We start from the raw sequence: 11,937 nt of genomic DNA, 5'->3' as shown, positions 1-11,937 counted from the left end.
ATAATGCTGGTTAGGGCAGCATATTGCAAGTGTCTAGGCCTCAAGGTAGACAGAACCGGAGCCTCTGTTCATTTTTAAGGAATAGATTTTCCCTGCAATCCTGGAACGTTCATTTCTGGGCAGTTTTATAAGAAAGAGAAAAATTTACTCTATTTTATCTACTAGGTTTTGGAGTCCCTTTGATGTAGCAGCTTAAACCCTAACTAATACAATAGGTATATTAGCCCACTTACAGTTACCATTATGACAGATACATTTGTTCTTAGTTACGACATACTATTTTATGCTTTTTATTTTTTACAGTTAAAACTTAAATATATGGTTTATTTTCTTTGCAGTTCATTTTTGCCCCAAAATACTATTATAATTTAGACTCATTTTTTCGGAGGTTGTAACATAACATGCTAATTTACAACGTGAAAGGATAGTTAGATCATACTTTGGTTTTGGATGTATCTGGCATTGGTTTTTGTCTTTAGAGATTATATAAGGATAGAACACTGCCTCAGAGGATGAGAAATACAGATTATAAGAATGGAGTCTATACATGTAATTCATGTGGACATTTCTTTAAAGCTAAAAGAAGAACATATTTATAATGTCATTAAACTAACCAAGAAAATAATTTAAAACCCTCACACCTTTATTGCTCACGTTAGTCTATTTATTGTGATAGCAGTGAACCTGGAGGGAAGTCGTGTGGATGGAGATTAAACCGTATGCCATGTTTCTTTGGTTTATATAATGGGGAATTGGTGGACTTTATACATCACTTCTAGTTGCTTACAAGTCATTTGAGGTAAACCAATTAAAATGGTTTTATATCTGAAATGTTTGATGTTGATATATTTGTAATTACTCATGGATAATTCAGGATATATGTATAACTAATGGCATTTGCTCTACAATATGCTGAGATAGCCAGAGACAAGGTCATTTCATCATAAGAGATGGAAATTTTAACTAGTCTTTGTAAAAATTTTATAACTTTTAACCTGGGTTTCAATTTTCACTCTTGCCAATTTAAGTATTTTATGGTCTCTGAGAGCATTTCTATATATAGTCCTTTACTGTTTTATTTTTCTCTATTCAACAAATATTCATTGAATATCTACTATATGTCATGCAGAGTATCAGAACCAAAGTCAAAGTTCTGGTTATCTTGGAATGCATACTTTAGTGTGGGAGGTAGACAGAAAGGCAGACAGAAAACCAACCAACCAGCCATCTAAGGTCAGATTCTTATTGAGACCAACAGACCTGATAAGGATAGAACTATGGGAAAAGGGATACTGCTTCATATAAGGTGGTCAGAGAAGGTTTCTCTGAGGGAATGAGCAGAATCCTAAATGGGACTAGCTGGGGAAATGGGTTCCCAGAAGAGAGAACACTACGAGCAAATGCCCACAAGTAGGAACATGTTAGGTATTCAGGGAATTGCCAGAAGGCTGCACAAGCTAAGGAAGCCAATACAGTTGGAGAGTTAGTGTGAGAAGATGTGGATCATATAAGACCTTGAAGATCATGACAAGTGCCATGGACTTTATTTTATGGGAAGAAGGGATTTATATCTATATATCTGTGGAAAGACATTGAGAGGTTCTGAATAGAAGAATGATATGACATATTTCAAATTTGAAGAGAATCTCATACCGCCATGTGGAGAACATGCTTTAGGGAGCATGGTGGAAAACCTGGAGACTGGTTAAGAGGTTATTGCAATAATATGAGAAAGAGATGAAGGTCGTAGATGGTCTTAGATGGTAGAGATAAGTAAGAGGTGGTGAGCACTGTTCAGATATAGGTCATATTTTGAAGGTTAGAGCCAATAGGTTATGCTGTTAGATTGAATGACATTATGTGAGCAAAAGAGAATAATCCAGGAAAATTCCAGTTTTCAGCCTAAGTGCATGACTGAATGATGGAACCATTTTCTGAGAAGGGGAACATGAGAGAAAGTGTTGGATGACAGGGCTTGAATGAGCTCAGTTATGATGTATCAAAGTGAGATAGATACCTATTAGATTCCAAGGTGGAGAGGGTTAGTAGGCAGTTTGATATATAAGCCAGGGATTCAGTTGAGGGTTCAAGGCTGGAATTTCTTCATACACCTGCTATCTAAAGCTATTGGACTAGACAAGGTCACATGAGATATAAATTTAGATGAATAAGAGAAGAGGTATAAGGATTGAGACCCTGAGACACACCAACATTTAGAAATAGGGAAGAGGAGACATCACATAAGAGACTGCGAAGGGGAGGAAAACAAGGAGATGGCATAACAGCAACCAAGTGGGGAAAGAGTCTGAAGGAAGGAATGGTTTTTAGAGGTTTTGAGCATAATCACACTGTGGTTATGAAAGGTACTACTATTAGAGGAAGCTGGGTGTGGGATACACAGGAACTCTCTGAACTATTTTTGCAGCTTCTGTGTGAGTCTAAAAGTATTTGAATGTAGACATTTAAAAAATAGTTAAAAGCAGTTTCAAGAGGAGAAGCAAGCAGATGCTGCTGAAAAGTCAGTTAAGAGGACTTGGAGTTGAGTATTTCATTGGGTGACATGGAACTCATTAATGACTTTGCTAACAGCAATTCCATGGAGTGGTAAGAACAGAAGTTTGATGTGAATGTTTTTAAGAGAGAATGGGAAAGGAGAGTGTTAAGACAGTAAGTAGAAACAACTCTTTAGTGGAGTTTTACTCTACAGGAGAGCAGAGAAACAGTAGCAGACAGAAGGGTTAACGGGGCCTGAAGAGCCTCTTAGAACACAGTTAAGTTGAACTTTCTTGTCCTGACCAGTGTGGCTGAGTTGGTTGGAGTGTCATCCTGTGCATCAAAAGGTCGTGGGTTCGATTCGTGGTCAGGGCACATACCCAGGTTTGGGTTTGATCCCCTGTAGGGGTGTGTAAGGGAGGCAACTGATCAGTTTTTCTCTCACGCTGATGTTTCTCTCTCTCTCTCTCCCGCTCCCTTTTCCTCTCTCTAAAATCAATTAAAAAAAAAAACTATCCTCAGGTGAGGATTTAAAACAACAAGTTAAACTTCCTGTTGTTCAAATCCCTACGTTTCACTAGCCAGTATTTCGTGTTGTGATCTTTGAAGTCATTTAGTTCTCATTTTAGTTTTGGCTTTTCTTTTGCCCTTCGTGATTTTGCTTTCTTTTTTCAGGTTACCATTGCCTTTTGAAATTAGTTCCTTCGGTTTCACTGTGTCACCTTTGCAGTAGTTGGCTTTATTTGAAGTTTTGTCAGGTGTTATCTTCTTACAGACTGTTTCCTACCCCCCAAAATATATCACTAAGTCTTCTCAATGATTTTTAGAACTCCAAAAACAGTGTAACATTTGTGCACGCAGGCTTGAGATTCAGATGTGTGTGTGTGTGTGGCAGTGAATCAACCAAATTCTTTCAGGAAACTTAGTGGAAGGAGTGTGGCGCTGGGCGCTGCGAGGATGCAGAAGGAATGGAGCATGTTAAGGGCTAGGGACCTCTCGTGACTATGGAAGCCTGCGCACTCTAGCTCTCTGTGGTTATGGCTTACCTTAATAAGCTGACTCATTTCTGCGGCAGCTTTAGAATTTTGTATCTCAAAGGACCACAGGTCTTAAATACCTCTGTCTTCGTGCACCTCCTGCCAATACTTGTAACTGAAGTTCAATAGGCAGGGCAGGGCAGGGCAGGGAACTGTTTTCTAACCGACAGCACACACAACGTTTGCCTAAATGTAGTTCGGGAGAAGACTCAGAGACTTCCCCTCTCCCAGTGGCTTTCAGGAAGATTCAGCAACAACAACAGGCAAACACGGAGTTTCACAAAGCACATTAAACAAAGCAAACAGGCCTCTAATCCAATGGTTTAATTACAGTATAGGGCATTCACTGTGGCAAACCATGCTTAGCATTTCCAACCACTCCATGTGATTTTCAATAAAAAGGAAAGCTCACCCAAAACCCCACAAAGCTTCTCACACCCTGCAAAACCAATAGTGTCGTAGGACAGTGTTCTGTTTTGTTTTGTTCTTAAGTTTTCTAACCATCCCAATTTAACAAGAGTTGACTGATTTTTAGGGACTCCTTTATACTTTCCCCCCATCTTCTAGCCAGTCTGATTGTCTTTCTGCCCACATGCCTTGCCACCCCCTCCCCTTTATTTAGGGTTTTACGGGAAAGGGGTTTTAGGTGCAGGTTTCTCACCATTTCAAGACCCACTTTCACTGTTAGTTGAGTCAAGACCTCTGCAAACCAAGATTATTCCTTTGTTTCCCTTCCACCGGCAGTCACTCTTGAGTACTTGTATCTCTTTGGATATGCACACAAACTTGGAAAATATCCTCCACATGTGTTTTCAGACTGTTTTTTTGTAATAAACAATTTTGGGTTTTGTAACTATAATAATATCTTTATTTTTCTCTTGTAAGTAAATAATAATTTATCTGACTATAATATTCTAGTTTCACAGTTCCTTTCTTTCAACACTGAAACTATTTCTTCTCTGTCTCCTTGCAACCAGGGAGGCTATTGAGTTTTATGTTAATCTGATTCTTATTTCTTGGGTAGATGATATCATGTATTCTCTGGCAGCTTTTAGAATATTCTTTCTTTGATGTTCTTAAATGTTACTCTTTATGGTTCTAGGTGTGGCTTTCACTTCGTCTATGCTTGTTGATATTCTCTGAGAATTTGTAATCTCAGATACCAAATTTCTCTTTAATTTTAGTAAGTTCTGTGCTTTTATTTTTATTCACTTTGTTCTTTTGGGGGATTTCGATTTTATGAATGTTGATACTTCAAATTATTTTCTTCTGTTTCCTTACTTTTCCTTATCTTTTCTCATCCTCTGTATTTTTCTCTGATGCCTGGCATGTCACTCACCTGGATCTTCCAGATTCCTAAGGCATACTTCAGGACAACTCAACTGTACAGCTAATCCATTAAGTACATTTTTGAATCAATATATTTGCATATCCTTATCTATAATTGACTATTTTTTATAGCGACATTTTCCTTACTCATGTTTTCAATAGTTTTCTTTGATAATTATTTATTTTGGTTTTAAAATTTGTGTTTTTCCTGCATTATGACAAAAAAATAAAAAAGTATACAGATTGGAAAGGAAGAAGCAAAATTCCCCCTATTTATAAAGGATGTGACCATTTATACAGAAAATTCTAAATAGCCTACCAAAAAAGGCTACTAGAACTAATAAGTGACTTTTTCAAGGTTGCAAGACACAAAGTCAATATACCAAAAATGATTGTATTTCTATTTATTAGCAATGATCAATTAGCAATTTAAATTTTAAAATAATACCATATGTAATTGCATCAAAATATTAAAAATGCTTAGGGATAAATTTGGCAAAAGTATGTACAACTTGAAAACTACAAAACATTGCCAAGAAAAATATAAAGAGATATAAAAATACAAGAGGGATATGTTGTGTTCCTGAACTGGAAAAATTATTAAGATGTCATTTCTTCTCAAATTAATCTATAGATCTGATGCAATCTCGGCCAAAATTCTGTAAAACCTCTTTGTAGAAATTGACAAGTTGATTCTAAAACTTGTGTGGAAATATAAAGTATTTAAAATTGCCAAAACAACTTTGAAAAAGAACAATGTTGGCAGACTTACTCTAGCTGATTTTAAGTCTCAATATAAAGCTACAGTAATCAAGATAGTAAGGTATTGGCATAAAAAGAGATATACTTATCAGTGAAACAGAATAGAGTGTCTAGAAAGAAATATACACATAAAGGATCAATTAATTTGGACAAAGATACTATAAAAGCCAACTCACGTGAATTCATTATAATGGAAAATATCTGTATCTTTCGTGTAATTTTTACTGTTTCAAAATCAAAGCTAATACACATGTGGAAACTCATAAAAATCTTAAATATATAACTTAATAATCATCACAAATGTATTCATGAAAATTACAGTCCTTGTCTCTAAAACTGGCCATGTGGTCATAGCTGACATTTATAACTGTCTTTCACTACTCGTCCTATACTCCCTTTGCCTTCAACAAGCATCTCAGGTGGTTGTGATTCTTTACCTGGTGGGGTGACCCAACTTTTACTCCCAAAGTATCTTGGGCTAGTAGTGGTCCTATATAGGTTGGGTTGTAGTTTTTCCTTGACCTTACACACAGGGAATGGTAATACTAAGAGATACCCTAAGGGATCTCCTATATTCCAGACATACTTTTCCTTCCCTTCCTGGTGGAGCAGTAATCCAATTTCCCCTCAGTAGTCAGTATCAATCATTTTAGACAGCACAGTAACTCCCTTCTTGATTCAGAAGCATGAGGAACCCAAAGTGGCTGGGCAGCAGTCTTAACTTCCATTTCAATGAAATCATTGTTGTGTCTCCTGGTGGAAGAATTCCTCTTTTGGGAACTAAGACGTCTAAGCCAGAAGCATAAGGTCATGGGAACAGGAAAAAAAGTTTTGCTAGTGGGTCACTAGTGTGTGGTGCCACCCCTGTTTCCATCCTTGATGCCTGAACCCATGAATGCTGGCTATGGGAGAAACAGCACCATATGTTGGTTGGTGATTCAGACCATATAGAGCCTTTTGGAGAACTGTGCCCTAGCCCTGCAAGGTATTTGCCATCTAGCTGGCACTGTGACTAAGTCTTCAAAGGGTGATTTCATAATTCTATCAAGCCAGTTGCTTCAAGATGGTAAGGTACATGGTAAGAGCTGTTAATCCCAATAGCAAGAGTCCATTGCTGCACTTCATTTGCTGTGAACTGAGTTCGTTGATCAGAAAGAATACCTGTGTAGAACACCTTGACAATGGACAAGGTATTGTGTAGGTCCATAGATGGTAGTTTGGGCAGAATCATTTCATGCGGGGAAGGAAAATTCATATCTAGAGTAACTGTCTATTCCAGTAAGAACAAGACATTGCCCCTTCCATTAATGGATATGGTCAGTGTAATAAATCTCTCATCAAGTAGCTAGCTAATCACGCCAGGTGATGGTGCCATATAAGGGAGTCAGAGTTTACCTTTGCTGCTGGCAGATTGGACACTGGGCAGTGGACACAGCAAGGTGGGCTTGGTGAGTGGAAGTCTATGTTGCTAAACCCATGCATAACCTTCATTCTTGCCACCATGCCCACTTTGTTCATTAGCACATTAGGCAATGACAGGGGTGGCTGGGGAAAAATGCTGACTGTATCCACAGAACAGGTCATCCTATCAGCTTGTTTATTAAATCCTTCTCTGCTGTGGTCACGCTTTTGTGAGCATTCACATGAGATGCAAATATCTTCACATTTTTTGCCCATACAGAGAGGTCAATTCACATACCTCTTCTCCAAATTTCCTGTCACCAATTTTTTAATCAAGTTCCTGCCAAGTCCCTGACCATACAGCCAAACCACCAGCCACAGTGCATGATCCATAATAAAATTGCGCGTCTGGCCATTTCTTCTTCCAGGCAAAGTGAGTAACTGGGTGCACTGCTTAAAGTTCTGTCCACTAGGAAGATTTCTCTTCACCACTGTCCTTCGGAATGTTCCAGAAAGGGGCAATAGTACTATAGTTGTGTGCTCTTGAATGGTACCAGCATAATGTGTAGAACCATCTGTAAACCAGGTCCAAGTTTTCTCTTCGTCTATCAAGTGGTCATAAGGAACTTCCCATGAAACCGTAGGTACAGGTTAGGACAGAGAAGGTAGTGTAGCAGGAGTGGGGAAATGGGCATTTGGGACACTTACTCATTTAACTTACTTGTGCTTTCAAGGCCTGTTCAGGTCAATCACATATATTCCACTTCCATTTGATGATGGAGTGCTGCTGTGAATGCCCAATTTTATGGCTTGATGGGTCAAATAACAGCCAGTTCATCATGGGCAGCTCACGTCACATGGTAAATTTTGTGGCCCATGGTTAAGTATACAGTCTCTACTAAGGCCAAGTAGCAGGTAGAGAGCTGCTTCTCAAAAGGAGAGCAGTTATCCACAGAGAATGGCAGGGCTTGTACTGCGATTTACCCATAGAGCCTGCCCAAAGGCTCCAAACAGCATCCCTGTCACTGACATTTCAAGCACCATTGGATGTCTTGAGTCATATGGCCTCAGTGGCAAAGCAGCTTGCGCAGTAGCCTGGACCTGTTGTAGAGCCTTCTCTTGCTCTGGGCTCCTCCCAACACTAGCCCTTACCTTAGACTTCCAGCCTCTAGAACTGTGAGAATATATGTTTCTTTTGTTAAGCTACTAAGTCTACAGCAATTTGTTTATGGCAGCTTGGGCTAACGAAGACAAATTTTAGTACCAGGAGTTAGGCGCTGCTGTAACAAATACCTGAAAATGTGGGAAAAGCTTTGGAACTGGGTGATTGGTAGGGAAAAAGGTTTTGAGGTGCATGCTAAATATATGGATTTTACAGGTGATTCTGGTGAGGTCTCAGATGGAAACCAGAAACATGTGATTAAAACTGGAGGAAAGGTGATTCTTGTTATAAAGTGGCAAGGAACTTGGCTGAACTATGTGCTCATGTTTTGTGGAAGGAAAACTTGAGAGTAATGAAACTGGATGTTTAGCTAAGGAGGTTTCTAAGAAAAATATTAAAGAAGTGACTTGGTTTCCCCTGACTGTTTATAATAAAACCTGAAAGGAGGGAGATGAATCAATCTCCATTTCTCTCTCTCTTTCTCTCTCTCTCATGTGAAAAGGCAGCTATCTGCAAGCCAGGGAAAGAAACCTCATCAGAACTTGACCATCTTTGCACCTCATTTCAGACTTCCATGACTGTGAGAATAAATTTCTGCTGTTTAAGCAATCTGGGCTATGGTATTTTGTTATGGTAGCCTGAGCAGACTAATAAATGATCAGTTGAAATTTATCCTAGAAATGTAAGTTGGCTTAACATCCAACAATCAGTTAATATAATATATCACATCCATTGAATAAAAGGAAAAAATCACATAATCATCTCAATAGATGAGGAGAAAAAGAACTTGACAAAATTCAACATACCGTCTTGATGAAAAAATTGAACAACTAGTAATAAAAAGGAACTTTCTTACCTGACAACATCTATGAACAACCCACAGCAAAGTTTATGGTTACTGGTTAAAGACTATATGCTTTCCCAAGAGAAGAATGTCCAATCTCACTACTTGTATTCAACATTGTACTGAAGCTTCTAGCCAGGGAAATTAGGTAAGAACATTAAATAAAAAACACCCAAATTGGGAAAAAGTAAAACTATTTCTATTTGTAGATGACATGGTCATGTATATAGGGAAATTTTAAGCGCTCACTAAAAAGCCATTACAATAAATAAATAAATTTAACAATGTTACAGGATACGATATCAATATACAAAAATTTATTGTATGTCTATAAGTAGCAATGAATAAACTGAAAATATAATTAAGGAAACAATTGTATTTGCAATCATCAAAAAGGATAAAATACTTAGGGATAAATTTAACAAGAGGAATCTAAAACCTGTAGTCTGAAAACTACAAAACATCATTGAAAGAAATTTAAAAAGACCTAAACAAATGGGAGACATTCCATGCTTATGGATTGAAAGCCTATGTATTGTTAAAATGTTGGTGTTCTCCAAATTAATCTACAGATTCAACACAATCTCTATCAAAATTCTAGCTACATTTTTTGAAAAAATTGACAAATTGACCTTAAAATTCATATGAAAATGCAAGGGACCCAGTATAGCAAAAACAACCTGAAAAAACAAAAACAAAATTGGAGGACTCATACTTTCTCATTTTAAACTTATTAAGTAACTAAGACACTATGTTTCTGGTATAAGGACAGATATATCAGTCAGTAGAATAGAATTAAGAGTCCAGAAATAAACCCATACATTTATGGTCAATTGATCTTCAACAAAGGTGACAAGATCATTCAATGAGGAAAAAATAATATTTTCTACAAATATTGCTGGGACAGTTGAGTAACCACATGCAAAAGAATGAAGTTGGACTTCTACCTCACATTATATACAAAAAGTAACTCAAAGTTAATCAAAGACCTAAGCATAAGTGCTAAAACTATAAAGTTCTTAAAGAAAGCAAAGGCATAAATCTTCATGACCTTGAACTTGACAATGGTTTCTTTTAGGTATAATACCAGCAGCACAAACAACCTAAGAAAAAATAAATAAATTGGATTTTATCAGAAGTAACCAGCTTTGTATTTTAAGGGACACTACCAATAAAGTGAATAGACAACCTGTAGAGATGGAGAAATACCTGTGTATCATGTATATAACAAGAATTTATTATCCAGAATATAAGAGAACTCTAGTAATTCAACAATAAAAGGATAAATAGCCAAATTTTAAAATGAGCAAAGCATTTGAATACATATTCCTCCAAAGAAGATATATAAATGCCCAATAAGTACATGAAATGATACTCAGCATCATTAGGGAAATGCAAGTGAAAACTACAGTAAGATGCCACTTTACACTCACCAGAGTAGCTGTGATCAAAGAAATGAGAAATAAGTGTTGGGAGGGTGTGGAGAAATTAGAACCCTCACACACTGCTGATGACGATGTCAATTGGTGCGGTGCAGCCAGTTTGGAAAAGAGCTTGGCCTTTCTTAAAAGTTAGGTTATAAAGTTACCATGTGACCCAACAATTCCACTCTTAGATATATACCCAAGAAAGTAAAATATATATTCACACAAGAACTCGTACGGCTCAGCGATTAAGCGTCGACCTAGGATCCAGGCGATCAGGGTTCGATTCCCGGGCAGGGCACATGCCCGGGTTGTGGGCTGCAGCCGATCAATGACTCTCTCATCATTGATGTTTCTATCTCCCTCTCTCCCTCTCCTTTCCTCTCTCTGAAATCAATAAAGATATATTTTAAAAAAAACAACCAAAACTCGTACATCAATGTTCATAGCAGCATTATTCATAATAGCCAAGAAGGGGAAACAACCTAACTGTATAAAGGAGATGTGGTCATTCCACACATTTGGAATACTATTCAGCAAGAAAAGGGAATGAATTACTGGTAAAAGCCACAGTATGGATGAACCTTGAAAACATGCTGAGTGAAGGAAGCCAGACACAAAATGCCGTATGTTGTTTGATTCTCTGCATATGAAATGTCCAGAATAGACGTAACCATAGTGACAGGAAGTTGATTAGTGATTGCCAGGCTCTGAGGGGAGCGGGAAATAGGGAGTAACTGCTAATGTGTGTAAGATTTCTTTGTGGTGTGATGGAGATTTTGTGGAATTAAATAATAATGGCGATGGCTGCATAACCTTGTGAAGAAACACTAGTCCCCCCTTGTCCACGGTTTTGTTCTCTGCAGTTTCGAGTTACCTTGGGTCAACTACAATCTAAAACTTTAAAATGGAAAATTCCAGAAATAGACAATAGATAAATTTTAAATTACATACTGTTCTGAGTAGTGTGATGAAATCTTGCACCATCCTGCTCCATCCCTCCAGGGACCTGAATCATCTCTTTGTCCAGCTGATTCATGTTGTACACACTACCTGCTGGTTAGTCACTTAATAGCCATTTAGGTTATCAGATTGATTATCAGAGAGAGAGAGAAAGACCCCATTCACATAACTTTTATTACAGTATATTGTTACAACTCTTCTATTTTATTACTATTTATTGTTAATAACCTCATACTGTGCCTAATTTATAAATTCAACTTGATCATAAGTCTGTATGCATAGGAAAAAAGAATACAAAGTGGGGCAAAAGTAGGTTTACAATTGTGAGTATGTGAAACACAGAGTTTATTCTTCTCAAAAAATGTTTTTATTGATTTTTAAAGAGAGAAAAAGGGAGAGAGAGAGAGGGAGAGAAACATCTATGTGAGAGAGAAACAACTATTGGTTGCCTCCATATGCACCCCAACTGGGGACTAAACCTGCATCCTGGGCATGTGCTCCGATCAGGAATCCAACTGGCAA

Source organism: Miniopterus natalensis, chromosome 5, assembly GCF_054644295.1.
Source record: "Miniopterus natalensis isolate mMinNat1 chromosome 5, mMinNat1.hap1, whole genome shotgun sequence".
In the NCBI taxonomy this organism is placed as follows: Eukaryota; Metazoa; Chordata; class Mammalia; order Chiroptera; family Miniopteridae; genus Miniopterus; species Miniopterus natalensis.
The sequence above is the reverse complement of the archived record's forward strand: the minus strand, read 5'-3'. Positions refer to the sequence as shown.